Source organism: Mobula birostris, chromosome 24, assembly GCF_030028105.1.
Source record: "Mobula birostris isolate sMobBir1 chromosome 24, sMobBir1.hap1, whole genome shotgun sequence".
Taxonomy (NCBI): domain Eukaryota; kingdom Metazoa; phylum Chordata; class Chondrichthyes; order Myliobatiformes; family Myliobatidae; genus Mobula; species Mobula birostris.
Window position 1 is genome coordinate 17,787,484 of NC_092393.1, and position 20,291 is coordinate 17,807,774.

At 44.7% G+C, this 20,291-nt stretch overlaps 1 protein-coding gene across 2 annotated transcripts in view; it reads left to right on the plus strand.

The window, feature by feature from the left end:
- Positions 1-20,291, plus strand: part of pts (6-pyruvoyltetrahydropterin synthase) — a 75,191-nt gene that overhangs the window by 46,015 nt on the left and 8,885 nt on the right. The gene's annotated exons all lie outside the window — the stretch shown is intronic.

The following is a 20,291-nucleotide window of genomic DNA, read 5'->3' on the forward strand; positions in this document are numbered from 1 at the left end:
CAGCTACCATAAGGTCTTCACAGAGTAAAAACTTCATCCAGTGATAATAGAGACAATGGTTACTGGGGATCAGACTGATGGGAATTAAACAAAAACATGAGAAAATGTGAAGATGCAGGAAATCCAAAGCAACTCATCCAAAATGCTGGAGGAACCCAGCAGGTCAGGCAGCATCTATGGAAAAGAGCAAACAGTCAATGTTTCAGGCAGAGACTCTTCATCAGGACTGATGAAGGGTCTCGGCCCAAAACGTCTACTGTTTACTCTCTTCCATAGATGCTGCATGGCCTGCTGAGTTCCTCCAGCATTTTGCGTGTGTTGCTGATGGGAATTAATGTTCACATATTAGTGGCCATAGGGCACAATCCATGGTGCTGGACTTTGCAAGTACAAAGATAGAGGTGGAGCCCCATTTAGAACCATTTGCACTTCCATTCAAAGTTTCAACTGTGAAAGCAACAGTCTTCTTCGTGCTGAAGCTTCTCATGTCCAGAATAAAGTGTAATATCCACCTCTGCTGCCTTCCCAGAATAAAAAGCTTTGTCATATTTTATGCATCAGCAAAATATTCAGGCCTGAGCATTTGGAGAAGTTGGCAGGTGTGATGAATGTCAAGGGTAAGTAACTCAGAGGTTGACCAAAGCTATTTTATAGCTGATTTAAATCAATGTCACAAGTGGATGCCTGTCTGACTGGATTAAAAGTACCAGATAAATTTCTGATTAAGTGTATATGTCTTCTTACATAATTCATAACAAGTCAGGTTTGATGAATTATATAGGTGTCATTGGCAAGGCCAGCATTTATTGAAGACATGGAACTTTCTCAGACTGCCTTTGCTTTTCTGATGACAGTTTGCCTGAAGTGATGTAGGGTACAGCGTTCAGCATGTAGATCCAGGATGAAGGAGGAACGGTGATATATTTCCAAGTTGGGAGTGCGTGATTAGAGTGAGTCTGCAGATAGCGGTGTTCCCTTGTTCTAACTACCCTTATCTCAAAGTTCAAAGTTCAAATTTATTATCAAAGCACATACACATCACCATGTGCAGATCTGAGGTTCATTTTCTTTAGGGCATCCACAGTAAATACAAAGAAATTCAATAGAATCAATGAAAGAACAGATGGACAAGCACCAAGCAACAATCTGTGCAAATACTAAAACAGAAAAAATAAAATAGTAATGACAAATAAATATCAAGAACATATGATGAACAGTCCTTGAAAGTGAGTCCACAAGTTGTGAGAATAGTTTAGAGATGAGCTGAGTGAGGGTGTGTGAAGTTATTCCTTTTGGTTCAAAAGCTGATGATTCAGGGGTAATAACTGTTCCTGAACTTGGTGGTGTGAGTCCTGAGGCTTCAGTACCTCCCTCCTGATGGCAGCAGTAAGACGAGAGCATGGCCTGGATGGTTGGGGTCCTTGATCATGGATGCAGCTTTCTTACAATGGCGTTGCATGTACAGTAGATGTACTCAGTGTTGGGGAGGGCTTTACCCATGATGGACTGGGCTATATCCATTACTTTTTGTAGGTTTTTCTGTTCAAGGGCATTAGTGTTTCCATACCAGGTCATGGTGCAACCAGTTAATATACTCTCCACCACACATCTATTGAAGTTTATCAAAGTTTTAGAAGTCCTCTTGAAGCTTCACAAACTTATAAAAAAGTAGAGGTGCTGCCATGTTTTCTTTGTGGAGGCACATATGTGCTGAACCCAGGACAGGTCTTCCAAAATAATAACACAGAGGAATTTAAAATTATTGACCCTCTCTGCCACTGATCCTCTGATGAGGGTTGGCTCATGGACCACCGGTTTCCTCCTCCTGTAGTCAACCATAAAATATTTGGTCTTTCTGACATTGAGTGAGAAGTTGTTGTTATTACACCACTCAGCCAGATTTTCAGTCTCCCTCCTATATGCTGATTTATCACCACCTTTGATTCATCCAACAACAGTCATGTCATCAGCAAACTAAAATACGGCATTGGATCTGTGCTTTGCCTCAAAGTCATAAGTATAAAGTGAGTAGAGTAGGGGGCTAAGCACACAGCCAATCTGATGGAGATTGTGGAGGAAATGTTGCTGCCAATCCAATCTGACTGGGTCTGCAACTGAAGAAGTCGAGGATCCATTTGCACCAAGCTACTGAGGCCTAGCTCTTGAAGCTTATTGATTAGCTTTGTGGGGATGATAGTATTGAATGCCAAACTGTAGTCAATGATGGGCATCCTGTTCAATGCATCTTCCCTGTCCGGATGTTTCAGGGTTGAGTGAAGAGCTAATGAAATGGCATCTGTTGTGGACCTTTTGTGATGGTAGGCAAACTGGAGTGGATCCAATTCATTTCTCATACTGGGGTTGACATGTTTCATCACCAGCCTTTCAAAGCACTTTATTACAGTGGATGTAAGTGCTACTAGACAATAGTCATTGAGGCAAGTTACCACGTTCTTCTTAGGCACTGGTATAATTAAAGCCTGCTTGAAGTAGATGGGTACCTAAGCCTGTTAAAGCAGGAGGTTAAAGATCTCAGTGAACACTCCAGCCAATTGATCAGCACAGATCTTTAATACTCGGCCAGATACACCATCTGGGCCAAATGCTTTTCACTAAAGGATGCTTTCACGTTGGCCTCAGAGACGTAAATCACAGGGTCATTGGGGCCTGTGGTAGTTCGTGAAGATACCTCCATGCTCTGATTGTTAAAGTGAGCATACAAATCTTCAAACTCATCTGGGAGCAAAATCTTGTGTTGCCATGTCGCTTGATTTCACTTTGTAGGAGATGAGAGCATTCAAACCCTGCATCAGCTGTTGAACACCCTTCAGTGTTTCAAGTTTGGTGAGATGGCTTTACGGAGGTCATACCTGGTCCTCTTGTATCTTACCTGTTCAGCAGACCTGAGCACCATTGATCTGGCCCTCAGAAGATGGTGTAGATCTCATTGTTCTTCCAGGGCTTTTGGTTGGGGTTGACACTGACTGATATTGTAGGGACACACTCATCTACAACTGTTTTTGTAAAGTCCGGGACACCATGACATATTTTCTTTGTTGGTATAGACATTATTGGGTTCAGCAGGTACATTGTGAAGGATTCTAGTTGAGTAACTGCTGTGCATTTTGTAGATGGTGTTGTACAGCAATGGTCTATCAAGGGTAGAGGGAATATTATTTCAGTGGCTGACCTTGTCCTGGGTGATGTGGTAATTTTCTTTCCGAACTTCACTTAGCTAGGCAAGGAGAGTATTCCACTACATTCCAGAAATATGAATTGAAGATGGTGGAAGGGTTTTGCAGTACCAGGAGGTGAATGGCTTATCACCAGATACCCAACCTTTGTGGCTACTATGTTTATGTAGATGACTCTTTCTGAAATTTGCATTTATCAAGTAAATAGTAAATGACATTAAGGTTGTATTTGACTACAGGTATTACAGAAAAATTGTATTGATTTCTATTTAAAGAGTGTCTTTAACATGGTAAATCATTCCAAAACCTTTACTTAAGTATTATAAGCCACAATTTGACGCACAGTTTCACAATAATTGATCATAATCTATCCTGGTTAATATGGTGGTAGATCTCCTGGAGTTTCTTGAAGAAGAAGAGGGATGAACATAGTTACCAATAATGCGACAGTCAAAGCAAGGGGCATACATGAGATCAGGATTGGATTGGAGGAGGAATTTGGCATAATTGGATCTTCATAGAACAAAACAGGGGTGCTCAGAGAGGCATTGCTAGAACAAAATGAATCAAATTAAGCAAAAAAAAATCATCAGAATCAGGTTTAACATCACTGGCATATGTTGTGAAACTTGTTAGCTTTGCGACAGCACTACAATGCAATACAGGATAATAGAGAGAAAAAGAAAACTGAATTACAGTAAATATATATAATAGTTAAATTAAGTAAGTAGTGCAAAAAGTAGGAAATTAAAAAGAAGTAGTGAGTTAATGTTCATGGGTTCAATATCCATTCAGAAATCTGATGGCAGAAGAGAAGAAGCTGTTCCTGAATCATTGTGCCTGTGCCTCCATCCTAATGGTATCAATGAGAATAGGGCTTGTCCTGGTGGTGGAGGTCCTTAATGATAGACACCGTCTTTTTGAGACAGTGATCCTTGAAGATGATCTGGATACTACGGAGGCTAGTACCTATGATGGAGCTGACTAATTTTACAACTCTCTGCAGCTTACTTCAGCCCTATGCAGTAGCCACCCACCCCTTCTCCTCCCATACCAGACAGTGATGCAGCCAGTTAGAATTCTCTCCATGGTGCATCTGTAGAAATTTGTGAATAATAGTGAACATTATGAACAAAATAGATTTCTTAAATGATGTCTTATTATTGAGCTACCTTGATAGAGCTGAAATGAATCAAAATCATAAATATTATAGATTTCTGACTGGAACACATTCACTATCATGTTGAAAAATCAATCTCCAGAACTATAAGTCACACAGAGAATTAATGAGTTTAATTTCCTTCCTTACCCCAACAAATAACATTTTCATTAATCTTTCAAAGAAGTAAATATCCTCAATGAATTCACCTACGGCAGTGTTTGTGTTATGAATCTCTTTCATCATTCTGCTCTTCTTACTTTATACCTTGCCTAGCAGATAACACAAAGGCAAGCATCAGCTCTCAGTTCCATGAAAACAAAGATAACATGATAAAGAATGAAGCAGTCTGCTGTTGTTTGATTTGAAATGGTTTGATGTCAGGCTGGCAAAGCAACATCAAGAGTGTTTGCTTTTGCTAAAGACCTATGTCCCAAATATGCTATGTTATGGAGCAGATTGAAAGATATATTTATCATTTCATCAGTACAAATACCACAGGGCATCAGGGCATTCATATGAAACTTGGATCTTGCCTCGTTGACTCTGGAAGCCTTGATCATGCACGAATGGTAGGAACCTTTGTTCATTTCAATAAATCCATTCTACTCACTATGATCATCTCATTTTACTGGCTCTTGCTCTTACTTGGTTATTTAGAATGGAGAAGTATTACAGATGTCCAACTCCTCACTTATATGATGCATGTTTCACATTGTTTAAACTAGTTTTACTCAGTACTCAGGAGGGAGAAGAAAGTGCTTAGAACATCTTCAGGGACTATCAAAACCTAGCAGATTTATTACCATCACGCACTAAACATGTCAGAATTTAACATCTGTAATGCATAGAGATTTTCATCCGTTGCCAAGTTACAGATGGAAAAGCTGGGATAAAAAAGTTTCTCCTGATATTTTATAACTCTGTTAAAAAATTGCTACTTAACTAAATTTTTGAATTCAATAAATCCATATTGTCATCGTTTAGCCAGTTTTGCGTAAACCAGTAATCCTGAAATCATTGTAACTGTATCATTGGATTTCCCAAAAGAGATAGAAACATATTATAAGTTAAAAGGACCTGCTTCAGCTCATACTTGTGTAGTAATATTATTTTGTAAAGCTTGGATGGAGTTTTGCTGGGAGTGAATAATTTAATATCAGGAGGAAAATGCCGCAAAAGAACATGAACCATCACTTGATTCAGTGTTTATCAAAATAAGGTGATTAGGAAAGAGAATCTAATTTAATCAATGCAAGGGTCCATTAACTGGTTTTGTCACACCAGTATAATTCTGTCATCATCATCATCATCATCATCAGGTGCCATGCCCAGTTTGAACTTTGACTGCCATGGCCCACACACTCCAGTTTCGGGTCAAGTGGATCAATTCATTGGTATTCATTTCCAGTTCTCTGGCTGCTGTCTCCATCACCATTTGTCTTTGCCTTCCTCTTGCTTTCTTCCCTTCAATCTTTCCAATAATTACCGTACATTCTACCTCCTCTTTCCTAATCACATGTCCAATGAAGTCACATTGCCTTTTCATGATCTCATACATTATTTCTCTTTTTGTGATTGCTGTGTTCATGACATCCTCATTAGATATTCGTTTCATTCATGAACCTTAGAATGGGCATTGACCATTGCAATATTGTTAGAGTCTGCAGCAAAGGATGCAGCAGAACTACGGAAAAGGAGGTTAGAATGTGAAATGCACAAAATGTCCTTGAATGGTGCAAAAAGCCAAATATTTTGCTGATGTAGCAAATCCTCGCATGATGCAAAAGACCTTTGGTTCAAAGAAAAACTCTGCAGATAATGTCACAGACAAAGTCATATATAGAAGGTTATGTGCAAGGCAGACAAAAAGCACAACCAAGTGAAAAGTCTCAAACACAAAACTAAGAAGTGCATAAAGTTACTGAATGTAAAGCAGAATCAGACAACGCAGAGTCTGGCAAAGGTGAAGTATCTTGCCTAGAATTGCATAGAATTACTGAAACAGAGCAAAGAATCAACTGGATCACACTAGATGTGTCCGGTGTAAAACTGAAAATGGAGCTGGATACAGTGTCAGCTTTGTCCATATGTCCAGAGGCTGACCACAACAGTCTGTTTTCTACGATACAACAAGAGAAGACCTCAGTGATGTTAAAGAGCTATACAGGGAAAAAGTGTCTTCCAAAGGTGAACTGAAAGTGAAGGTCACACATGGAGGCCAAACACAGCAGTTAGGGCTTTATATATTGAAAAGTAGAGGGCCAGCACTTTTTGGAAGTGAATGGTTGAGAAGATTCTAACTAGACTAGGACTCAATCAAAGACCTCAATGTGACATCAACAGGCAATGACAACCCAAACAGTAGCACTAACCAGAGACTGGCACAGCTGCTTAATGCTAATGAGAAGGTGTTTGAGAAGGGTGTCTGCAAATAGAGATTGAGGTATCAACAGTTACAATTTTGGGCACTATTTCTAGGAGCCCACTCTTATGACATAGAGTTCAAAGATACCAAACAATACAGCAACGCTGATGGCTTGTGTCATCTTCCACTACTGGCAACTGAAGAAGAAAATTCTTCATACTGTGACCCAGCAGAGGTCTTCCCACCACATCAGTGGACCTGTTGCCAGTAACAAATTCTGAAACACATCCTAACATTTTCAAAAGTCTATGAAATCACCACAAAAGGATGGCCAGCTCATGATAACCCTAAGTTTCCAGAGTTTCCAACTGTCGGTATGTCAAAGAATGCTGATCTGTGGATCTCGTGTTTTGATTCCCTCTAAACTGCACACCAGAGTGTTAGAAAATCTGCATGAAGGATACCTGTGTACAATCAAGATGAGTGGTCTCACCGAGAGTTATGTGCAGTGGCCAGAAATAGATAAACAGACTGAAGGTTTGGCCAAAAGCTGTCCAGGATGCCTAGAAGTTCAAAATGCACCCAACAGGCAGCTTTACACCTGTGGGAGTAGCCACTGTCACCATGGCAAAGAGTACATACTTTATTCTTATACTTCAAAGTCGCTGGTGAATGCAACAGGCCAGGCAGCATCTCTAGGAAGAGGTATGGTTGACGTTTCGGGCCAAGACCCTTCATCAGGACTAACTGAAAGAAGAGCTCGTATGCCTGCCTGCAATCACTGTTTTTTTTGACTTAGTCATGTTAGGCAAAGATCGCAAGATCTTACATCTGCAGACGCCAGAGCCTGCTGACCCTGACGTTAGCAGGCATGAACTTCAGATTGCGGACCTGCCATTGATCTCGCCGGCTCCAACACCTCAGGGCATATTCAAAACCTGGACTCCAGCAATGACCATGGACACCTTCAAAGCAATTACGCAACCACCAGCTGCGACTCCAGCCTTGAACTCCAGGCCGGGTCTTTATATGCCACTATTGTGACTCCCGTCTCCACTTCCCCCACCACTCTGCAACCCCGTCTCCCTCAGATCCCACTGTTAGCTCCTGGGCCCTCAGAGGCTCCATCTTCCTCGCACCCCAACCCTCCCCTCTCCACTGACACCCCCAGCCTCCCCCCTCCCCCGCCTCTGATCCCAGCTCTCATCCGTGCCGGGTCTTTACCATCCCCTCTGACCTTCAACTCTCTGAGGCAGAACGCTCTGTCCTCAGTAAGGGCCTCACCTTTGTCCCTCTTCGCCCACACCTCAGCAAGTTCCGCGTTCGCCATGACGCGGAACTCTTCTTTCGCTGACTCCGTCTCCGAGCCTACTTCTTTGGCAAGGACTCTTCCACCCCTATCGATGACCCTTTCTCCCGTCTTCAACCCTCCTCCTCTTCATGGACACCCCGCTCCGGTCTTCTGCCTGCTCTGGATCTCTTTATCGCTAACTGCCAACGGGACATCAACCGTCTCGACTTCACCGCACCTTGTTCCCACTCAAACTTCACTCCTTCGGAACGCTCTGCTCTCCACTCCGCACTAATCCTAACCTTACTATTAAACCCGCCGATAAGGGGGGTGCTGTTGTAGTCTGGCGTACTGACCTCTACCTTGCCGAGGCACAGCGACAACTCGCGGATACCTCCTCTTACTTACCCCTCAATCGTGACCCCACTAAGGAGCACCAGGCCATTGTCTCCCACACCATCACTGACTTTATCCGCTCAGTGGATCTCCCATCCACTGCTACCAATGTTATAGTTTCCACACCCCGTACTTCCTGTTTCTACCTCCTACCCAAGATCCACAAACCTGCCTGTCCTGGCAGACCTATTGTCTCAGCTTGCTCCTGCCCCACTGAACTCATTTCTGCATACCTCGACACGGTTTTATCCCCCCTTGTTCAATCCCTTCCCACTTATGTTCGTGACACTTCTCATGCTCTTAAACTTTTCGATGATATTAAGTTCCCTGGCCACCACCGCTTTATTTTCACCATGGATGTCCAGTCCCTATATACTTCCATCCCCCATCAGGAAGGTCTCAAAGCTCTCCGCTTCTTTTTGGATTCCAGACCTAACCAGTTCCCCTCTACCACCACTCTGCCCTGTCTAGCGGAATTAGTCCTTACTCTTAATAATTTCTCCTTTGGCTCCTCCCACTTCCTCCAAACTAAAGGTGTAGTTATGGGCACCCATATGGGTCCTAGCTATGCCTGCCTTTTTGTTGGCTTTGTGGAACAATCTATGTTCCAAACCTATTCCGGTATTCTGTCCCCCACTTTTCCTTCGCTACATCGATGACTGCATTGGCCCTGCTTCCCGCATGCATGCTGAGCTTGTTGACTTCATTAACTTTGCCTCCAACTTTCACCCTGCCCTCATGTTTACCTGGTCCATTTCCGACACTTCCCTCCCCTTTCTAGATCTTTCTGTCTCTATTTCTGGAGACAGCTTATCTACTGATGTCTACTATAAGCCTACTGACTCTCACAGCTACCTGGAATATTCCTCTTCTCACCCAGTCTCTTGCAAAAATGCCATCCCTTTCTCACAATTCCTCCATCTCCGCCTCATCTGCTCTCAAGATGAGGCTTTTCATTCCAGGACGAGGAAGATGTCCTCCTTTTTTACAGAAAGGGGATTCCCTTCCTCCACTATCAACTCTGTTCTCAAACTCATCTCCCCCATTTCACACACATCTGCACTCACTCCATCTTCCTGCCACCCCACTAGGAACAGGGTTCCCCTTGTCCTCACCTACCACCCCACCAGCCTCCGGATCCAACATATTATTGTCCGTAACTTCCGCCACCTCCAACAGGATCCCACCACTAAGCACATCTTTCCCTCTCCCCCCCACCCCTGCTTTCTGCAGGGATCACTCCATACGTGACACCCTTGTCCATTTGTCCCCCCCATCCCTCCCCACCAATCTCCCTCCTGGCACTTATCCTTGTAAGCGGAACAAGTGCTACACATGCCCTTACACTTCCTCCCTTACCACCATTCAGGGCCCCAGACTGGCCTTCCAAGTGAGGCGACACTTCACCTGTGAATCGACTGAGGCGATATACTGCGTCCGTGTCATAAGGAGGTGGCTAGGAGTGGACCCAAGTGCAAGACACAGACACTGAAGTACTAGGGACAGGACTAGGATACAGGGTGAGGGCAAGGACATGGATACGAAAACCGGGAACCCGGAACAGGAATAGACAAGAGAGCTAGGAGCCCGGGCTTGGACTCCGAGCCAGAGACTGGACAAGGACCCAGTACCTGGGTCTTGCCTCTGGCTCCGACCCCAGAACTAGGCAAGGACGAGGCTTGGCTGGCAGGCAGGACGAGGCTGGAGTCTTCAGGCTTGAGGCTAGAGACTAGAGGCTTGAGGCGAGGCTTGGCAAGAGACTGGAGTCTTCAGGCTTGAGGCTAGAGACTTGAGCCAAGGCTTGGCAGGAGGCAGGAGGCTGGAGACTTTGAGGCTTGCGGCTAGAGGCCAGAGACTTGAGGCGAGGCGAGGCAGAAGGCAGAAGGCTGGAGTCTTCAGGCTTGAGGCTAGGCAGGAGGCTGGAGTCTTCAGGCTTGAGGCTTGGCAGGAGACTGGAGTCTTCAGGCTTGAGGCTAGAGGCCAGAGGCGAGAGGCTCCTCCTGAGCAGGGCGTGGATCACCACCCAACAGAGACAAGGGACAGAACCAACCGCAGGTAACGGCAAGAGGGCCTGGCTTACCCTATGGAGGCAAGGGTTAGGAAGGGACAGAACCAACCGTAGGTAATGGCAATATGGCCTGCCTTACCCAATGGAAGCAAGGGACAGGAAGGGACAGAACCAACCATAGGAAACGGCAATACGGCCTGGCTTACCCGACGGAGGCAATGAACAGGAAGGGACAGAACCAACCGCAGGTAACGGCAAGACGGCCTGGCTTACCTGGGTGGAGGCAAGGGACAGGAAGGGAGCTAGGTACAGGGTGGCTCCAGGACAAGACTGCAGGCGAGACGAGGTGAGAGCTACCAGCAAGACAAGGCAAGGCTTCAGGCAATGCAAGGCGAGGTAAGAACTTCAGGTGAGGCGAGAGTTACTGGCAAGACAAGGCAAGGGTTCTGGCAAAGCAAGGCAAGACGAGAACTTCAGGCGAGGTGAGAGTTACCGGCAAGACAAGGCAGGGTTTCAGGCGAGGGAACAGAAGGCAGAGGAAGGGATACAAGGAGTAAGGACAAGAACAATCCAACAGCCACACCCTGGTCTCTGAAGGTATTTATGCAGCCAGCCCCAACGAGCATCAGCTGCCTCAATTAGAGCTCAACAAGAACAGAAACAGGGTAGACAGGAAAACCTGGAGCAAGGGTCGATAGACCAGACCATGAACCGGAATACGGACTTCACGGACCGGACCATGACAGTCCGGTGCTCCCAATGTGGCCTTCTATATATTGGCGAGACCCAACGCAGACTGGGAGATCGTTTCATTGAACATCTGTGCTCTGTCTGCCAGCGAAAGCAGGATCTCCCAGTGGCCACACATTTTAACTCCACATCCCATTCCCATTCTGATATGTCTATCCATGGTCTCCTCGACTGTAAAGATGAAGCCACACTCAGGTTGGAGGAACAACACCTTATATTCCGTCTGGGTAGTCTCCAACTTGATGACATGAACATTGACTTCTCAAACTTCCGCTAATGTCCCACCTCCCCCTCATACCCCATCCATTATTTATTTACATACACACATACTTTTTCTCTCTCTCCTTTTTCTCCCTCTGTCCCTCTCACTATACCCTTTGCCCATCCTCTGGGTTTTTCCCCGCTCCCCCTTTTCTTTCTCCCTAGGCCTCCTGTCCCATAATCCTCTCATATCCCTTTTGTCAATCAACTATCCAGCTCTTGGCTCCATCCTTCCCCCTCCTGTCTTCTCCTATCATTTTAGATCTCCCCCCTCCCCCTCCAACTTCAAATGTCTTACTAGCTCTTCTTTCAGTTAGCCCTGACGAAGGGTCTCGGCCCGAAACATCAACTGTACCACTTCGTGAAGATGCTGCCTGGCCTGCTGCATTCACCAGCAACTTTGATGTGTGTTGTTTGAATTTCCAGCATCTGCAGAATTCCTCGTGTTATACTTCATACTTTATACTTTATTGTCGCCAAACAATTGATAGCAGAACGTACAATCATCAGAGTGATATTTGATTCTGCGCTTCTCACTCCCTGGATTACAAATATTAAATATTTAAAATAGTAAAAGTAGTAAAGATTAGTAAATATTAAAAAGTTAAATTATAAATCATAAAATAGAAAATAGAAAAATGGAAAGTAAGGTAGTGCAAAAAAAATCGCGAGGCAGGTCTGGATATTTGGAGGGTACAGCCCAGATCCGGGTCAGGATCCGTTCAGCAGTCTTATCACAGTTGGAAAGAAGCTGTTCCCAAATCTGACCATAGGAGTCTTCAAGCTCCTGAGCCTTCTCCCAGAGGGAAGAGGGACGAAAAGTGTGTTGGCTGGGTGGGTCGTGTCCTTGGTTATCCTGGCAGCACTGCTCCAACAGCGTGTGGTGTAAAGTGAATCCAAGGATGGAAGATTGGTTTGTGTGATGTGTTGGGCCATGCTTACGATCTTCTGCAGCTTCTTTCGGTCTTGGACAGGACAACTTCCATACCAGGTTGTGATGCACCCTAGAAGAATGCTTTCCACGGTGCATATATAAAAATTAGTGAGGGTTTTAGGGGACAGGCAAAATTTCTTTAGTTTTCTCAGGAAGTAAAGGCGCTGGTGGGCCTTCTTGGCAGTGGACTCTGCTTGGTTGGACCAAGTCAGGTCATTTGTGATATTGACCCAGAGGAACTTAAAGCATTTGACCTGTTCCACTTGCACACCACCGATGTAAATTGGGTCGTGCGGTCCGCTACTCCTTCTGAAGTCAACAACCAATTCCTTCATCTCGCTGACGTTGAGGGATAGGTTATTGTCTTCGCACTATGCCACCAGGTTCTCAGTTTCCTCTCTGTACTCAAACTCATCATTACCCGAGATACAGCCTACAATTGTTGTGTCATCAGCAAACTTATATATTGAGTTTGATGGAAACTTGTACAATCATGGGTGTACAGTGAGTACAGCAGGGGGCTGAGTACACAGCCTTGTGGGGCACTGATGCTCAGAGTGATTGTAGAGGAGAGCTTGTCCCCTATTTTTACAGCCTGGGTCCTGTCTGTGAGGAAGTTGAAGATTCAGCTGCAGATTTGAGTGCTAAGGCCCAGGATCCGGAGCTTACGAATCAGTTTATTTGGAATGATGGTATTAAAGCTAGAGCTATAGTCAATGAAAAGGAGCCTTACGTATGCGTCTTTATTCTCCAGGTGTTCTAAGGAGGAACGTAGGGCCAGCGAGATGGCATCTGTCATTGACCTGTTGCTCCGGTAGGTGAATTGCAAAGCGTCGAGGTTGACCGGTAGGCTGTGGTTGATGTGTGCCATAATCAATCTCTCGAAGCAATTCATAGCAATTGATGTCAGAGCCACAGGTTGATAGTCATTCAGGCATGCCATCTTGCTCTTCTTCGGCACTGGGATTATCGTTGCCTTCTTAAAACACGAGGGGATCTTAGACTGAAGCAAGGAGCAGTAGAAGATGTCAGCAAACACTCCAGCTAGCTCGCTTGCACAGGCTTGGAGAACCGTCCTGGAATGCCATCTGGGCCCGTCACCTTCCTTGGATTTATCTTCAGGAAGGCCCTTCTAACATCCTCCTCGGTGACGATGAATCTCGATGCCACCAGGTCCGGTTCATCCGGAGGGAGTGGGACATTCTTCTTCTGTTCGAATCTTGCATAGAATATGTTAGGTTTGTCAGGAAGAGAAGCGCCACAGTTATTGATATTCCCAGCCTTTTCTTTGCGCCCAGTGATCTCATTTAGACCCTGCCATGGTCTACTGGCATCCCTCTGGTTAGCCTGGGCTTCCAACTTGGCTCGATATTGCCTCTTGGCGCCCATAATGGCTTTCCAGAGTTCACGCCTGGATTCCATGTAGTGACTGGTATCCCTGGACCAACGTTTGTGAAAGCCGCAGCTCTAGCCTTCAAAAGGGACTTGACCTCATAATTCATCCAAGGTTTCCGGTTAGGGAATACCCGGATCGTCTCACGAGACACACAGTCCTCCATGCATTTCCAAATAAAGTCTGTGACAGCTGAGGCATACTCATCGAGGTTAGCTGCCAAATCCTTGAATACTAACCAGTCCCCCGATTCAAAGCAGCCACGGAGGACCTCATCCGTTTCCTCCGTCCAACGCGATACTACTTTTGACACCATGACCTCCCGCTTCAGCTTCTGTTTGAAAGCTGGGAGGAGGAGTACGGCCTGATGGTCCAATTTTCCAAAGTGAGGTCGTGGGACAGAACGGTAGGCATCCTTGACTGCTGTGTAGCAATGGTCAAGTATATTCGGGCCTCTAGTGGGGCAGGAGACATGTTGGTATAACTTTGGCAGCGCTTTTCTGAGATTGGCCTGGTTAAAGTCCCCGGCTGTAATGAGCAAAGCCTCCGGATACCTGATCTCAAGTTCACTGATGTTGGCATACAGTATGTTCAGAGCACACTCCACGTCTGCCTGGGAGGGAATGTAGACCGCTGTCAGTATGACCAAGGTGAATTCCCGTGGCAGATAGTAAGGATGACACTTCACCGACAGGTGTTCCGGGTCAGGGCTGCAGGAGCTTGTCAGTGCCACTGTGTCCGAGCACCACGCAGTGTTGATCAGTAGGCAGACACCAGCTCCCCTCGACTTGCCCGAAGACTCCGTGTGGTCCATCCGATGGATCCAAAATCCCTCCGGTCGGATGACACAGTCGGAGGTGACCGGGAAGAGCCAGGTCTCAGTGAAACAGAATACACAGCAGTTCTGCATCTCCCTGCAGTAGGTGAGTCTCCCTTTAAGATCATCCACCTTGTTCTCTAAGGCTTGCACATTAGCTAGTAGGATGGTGGGCATAGGGACCCCGGAGCCCCTTAGCTTCAATCCAACCAGCAACCCAGCTCTTTTCCCACGCTTCCTCGGTAAATATTGCGTCTTTCCACGTTTCCATCGATGCAGTGTGTTGTCAGCTCTTTGCAGTTGGTGGACGCATCCCGCGGGGATCGATCGGCGGGTCCCGTCGTTGGGCACTCTGGGTCAGGCCAAGTGATGGGGGAGGCTCCGCTGCCACTTCCAGCTGCCGGAGGCCCAGGCTGTTGATTGGGTCGGGCTCCGAAGCTGACACTTATTCCCAGATGGCCGGGCTCCTGGCTGAAACAAGACCGTAAGCCGAGTCACAGTTTCGGAGACCTCTGCTCCAGTTGAGCCTCGGGCTCGATTTCCGAGGTCGGCGGCGGAGGCCTCACTTCTGGCAGCTGTGGATGGCCACCAACGGGGCTTTACGGTGGTCGCTCCGGGGAAGCGTCTGGGTCACCTTGAGGTCTCCGCCGTCACTTCTGTGTGGTTGTCTGCTCCGGAGAGGTGCTGGTCGGAATGGGCCGCATCTCCAAGCGCTCAGGCACGGTAGCAGACTGTGGGTATCTGGGAACGTGGTGGGCCTCGTTGGTCGGGTCCAGGTGCGGTCCAGAGTTTAAGTAGCAATTCTGGAGCGGTGGTCTCCAGCTGGGTCAGTAGCTTCGCCAGAGTGCTGTTGATCTTACTAGCTGTAGCAGATTAGAGGTTTAGAAGGGTTTCTCGGGTATAGGATAGTGGAGAGGGCAGCTTGCTCGGGAGAGCACGCGCAAAATCGCCAGTTACCGGCGCCGTCTTTAACGGATTGTGTTGCTGGGTACTGTGTGTTGTTTAATGCCTTGTAAGTAATTTTGCAAACTAACCAGAGTTTCAGAAATACATTAGTCCTATTTCAGTCCTCTAAAGGAGGCAAATTGCTTGGTTGCATTGCCCATTTTGTAATCATTGCAATAGTCCTAATTGTCTATCATTATTTATGAATTCCCAAAAAAAATTATCCTCCACAAAGAGTACATATTGTCTTTGTTGGGTCATTCATTGACTCCTTGTTTCCGATTGCTGTGGATGCTCATTCAAAGTATCCGGAGGTTATACCAATGAAGTCAACCACCTCAGCAAAGACTGTCTCCATTCTGAGGACTATCTTCGCCAGAAATGGCTTACCAGAACAAATCCTGAGTGACAATGGACCACAATACATGTCAGAAGAATTCTGACAGTTCTTAAAGAAAAATGAGATCAGACATTTCAATTCAGCTCCTCACCACCCAGCAATGAATGGGTTAGCTGAAAGGTTTATGCAAACCTTCAAGAAGTCCATAAAAGTGACGAACAAGGAGGACATCCCTCTACAACACAAGGCGGGCCACTTCCTTTTGTGTATCAGAATTCTGTTCATGCGACGACAAATCAAACACTTGCAATACTGTTCATGAACAGGAAATTCTGCATCATGTGCAGAATAAACAGTTCAGCCAGTTGCTAAGCGAAGCAGCAAGGAGCTCCGAGATTGGACAGGAAGTAATTACTAAGTGGACAAGTGGACACATGGTAGGATAGCTACAAGATCTAGACCACTGATGTACACAGTGGATGTTGGAGATCAGACATGGAGACATCATGTGGACTAGATACTGGATGCTCAACTGGAGAACACAACTGAGTCGATTGCATCCAACAAGACAGACACATGACAGTCACCGGACTTACCTCTCAGTGATGACCCCGTCACTGACAGCAGCGTGACACTAGCAACTAAGAATGTTGTCTTAGACAAGACATCTACCAAACCTGATGCCATTCCACAGGTCCAGCGGTGTTCTCCTGCAAGAAACAGAGCACCACCCAAAAGTCTAAACTTTTAGAACTGTGAAGTTAGTTATGGACTGTTATTGTGAAAGCATGTTTATTTGGAATATGAGTTTATAAAAGGGAAATTGAAGGTTTTGTACATAGTTTTATATTGCATTAATCTAAAGGTGGAGGAAGTGTGTAATGTATGGATCTATTTCTTTTAGACCAATGACACCGCCCCCCCCCCCCCGGCACTACGTATTGATCTGCTGTCTGCGCATGCGATGTTGTCTACACATATGCATTGTTCTGTCTCTCGTTGCAATATGAATACAACAGTTAAAGCCATCTCCCGCACGTGTGCTTTCGTTTAATCAATATGTAGCTGTGCACAGACACAACAATAGTCAAACTAAATTCTCTCCAGAAGACCTGCTTTGTTTGATAATTTTATATCTCCCAGATACATCTTCTGTTATCCTCATTTTCGTCAGTCACAACACAGACATAATGAAGTCTCATGGCATCAAGTCAAATATATACCATAAACCTCTTCCTACATTCTAGCTACCACCCTCCATCAGCTAATGAGCTATTGTTCCTCCCTGTTGAATAATCAAGAGAATGGCAATGAACTCAGTGTCCAATATTTCAATGTCCATTCCCAAATGGCTTGGTAACATCACCACAGGGTATATTTGCCAAATACTGAAGATCGTAGCTTCCAGACTGGGTCTGAAGAAGGTTGTGAGTGACCCAACACAAGAGATAAACCTACTGGACCTCAGCCTCAAGAATCTGCCTGTGGCAGGTGTATTTGCCTATAATAACACTGGTAGAAGTGACTGGTGGAGATAAAGTCTCATCCACATACCAAGAACATCCTCCATCACATTGTGGGTACTACAAATACTATATGGAGTATGCTGGGAACAAATCAGGCACCTCATATGTAGACATCTGTGAGAGGCTGCTAACCATTAGCAGCAGTAGAAATCTATATACACACCGTTAGGGTGTATTCTGAAGTTAGGGTATATTTCAAATATTAAATTCACCAGCAACAAATCTTCAGACATGAGCATGGATTGTAGATTGAATTTAAATGCAGCCCTGAGCAATAGTTTTCCTGGAGCTGTGGACTGGACTTAATTGCAAACCAGGCAATTATGATTAACATTCATTTTGGGTGTCTGGAGTGTGAGTGCAAAGAAGGAGGTGTGTGAAAATTATATGTAATTTAAAGGAAGCATTGTAGACACAATGTAACTATAGAATTGTCCTGCTTTTACCTTTGATCTTTAGCATATAAAAATATCATGTAATATTAGATCTTGAGGCCCCTGAGACAGTCTCAATATGATGCCTGCTGCGTGTTTTTGTTAAATAAATCACTCCTATAGCCATTAATTTCAGTGTCACTCTAGTGACTTTGTTGATGCTACCACAATACAACAATGTGTAAACTGGTGACCCTGTATATCCCCTATCATTATTATTATTATTATTATTATTATTAAGCCAGGGGATCATGCCTGATTCCATAAGGAATGCCAAAGGCCATGCTGGTTGCAGTTCCAGACATACTTAAGAATGTTGAAGTGCCATCCTAATAAATCTGCTAATCTGCTATAAAAATATATACATGCTAGGCGTAATAAAAACAACATCCAATGGGGATTCCTGTAACTACGAGGAAAATTGCATATATAATCAAATTTGAACACCTTGAGATGAGTTCAGAGGACAGAAAAGTTGTGAAGAAAAATTAACAGTATTGATTTTTATTTGGTTGGAAAGGCAGGCTAGAGACAAAATGTTTTTGCAATACTAAATCAAAAGAAAGAGGTGAAAGATAAATCATGCAGATACCACAATATTCATGGAAAGCAGTAGTTTATCATTCTGAAGGAACAGGCTATGAATAGAGATTGGAGCTCCTTGGCTCATTTGCCTTCTTGGGCAGAATGAGACAAAGTGATGAATTTTGTCTGCACACACAGATCCTCAGTGAAATCACAATGATGATTAATCAGGTTCAGGAGAGCATGATCTTGCTTCTCATTCTTCGTGAGAATCATTTCCTTTTGCTGCCCATGCAGGGTTATGAAACTATGTTAAAAATAAAGCAAAGAGGAAATAGAAAGGGTAAGGATCAACATAACAGCAGAAACTAAATTCTTCCTGAATATTTACAATAATGCAAGTTTACATTTGGTCACCAAAATATAAAAATATTTAGTTTGAATGGATCTAGTGTGCAAAATGGACATTAATGAAGTTGAGAGTATCGAGGATGCCAGAAGAAGCCCAGTTCAGAGATCATTGCCTAAATCATTGTACCATATATAGTACATACCTAATGTATCATTACGGCTATTTCTCCAGCTGTGTCCTAGACACTCCTTGGTGCTTTAACTCTACCTAGCAGCTTACATTACTCAAAACACACATAGTACACACAGTCACAACATTGGACCATGGCAACCATGTCATCACAATAGGTAGATTTTACCATTTCTCTGTGACCTACATCAGTACCTATGCTATCATTTTGAAGGTTCTTTTAGATCAAAGGGCTTATTAGGCAGGGGGCGAGAGTCTGTCTCCTTATGAACATTTGAGTGATTTAGTCCATTGTTTCTTCTGCTTCTGAGGATGTTGTTGGTATAGAAGTTATCCACTGGAGATCTAACATGCCCACTTTCTTCAAGCAGTCAGAGTTCTCTATGTACGTCTGCTGTTCCTTTCTTCTAAGACCACCAGACTTGCAATGTAACCATGCCCTTTTAGTCTTTGAGAGTCTCAGGAGAGACCATTCATCAATCTTGTTTTTCATCCTGTGGAGAGGCACCACACTATAGAGGAGGAGAGTCAAGGCCCCGTGTCCATGTGGCTTTCCTCAAGGTACTCTGATTTCCTCCTGCATTCCAAAAGTGATGACAGGTTAATTGGCCACTGTAAATAACCACTCAGTATCTGTAAAAGGAAAAGAAATCAGTTGGTAGTTGACAGGAGTGTGTGAAGAGAATCAGAAGCAAGGGGCAGGAAAATAAGAAAGCAAGAAATTAAACTGGTGAGATTGGGAGCCAGTGTAGACTGAAAAGACCAAAGGGCCACGTCTTGTGTCATCATAAATGTTATAATGAGAGCTCCTGACCACTAGGTGTGCATTTCACTTGCAGAAATATCTGGGGTTGCAGGCTGATCTTGAGGAATCAGACAAGCAATACAGTTGGAGACAATAGTTTGGAAAGCTTAGACCAATGCGTGTGGAAAAGCTCAGGCATTGTCTATGTACTGGACAGCATGTAATATGCTGCTGTCCAAAGTTGAGTACAGCTCCATTTGCTATTTATAGGAAGCCAGATGTGCATTGGTCATGGTCTGTGAGTGATCTGAAACTCAGTGTCAGCCAGCACTAGCACTCCCATAAGTTAACAAGTAATAAAGCAAAGATTCTATCTCCACTAAGCCATGAGCAGAAGTAATCCAAATTATTACCAACACAAGTGCAGAAAGCTGAAGGAACTCAGCAGATCAAACAGCATCTATGGAAATGAATAAACAGTTGATGTTTCGGGCCAAGACCCTTCTTCGGGATCAAATTCCATATGCCTCGGTGTTGAGCCATTCCAGTTAGTGTCCTCACACAGAAATTGACTGCTACCTTCCTGGAGCTGATCAGCAATGGAAGGATAGGCTGCAATCTGACAGAGTGTATAACATGTAGAATGTCAGAGAGCTACTCATGA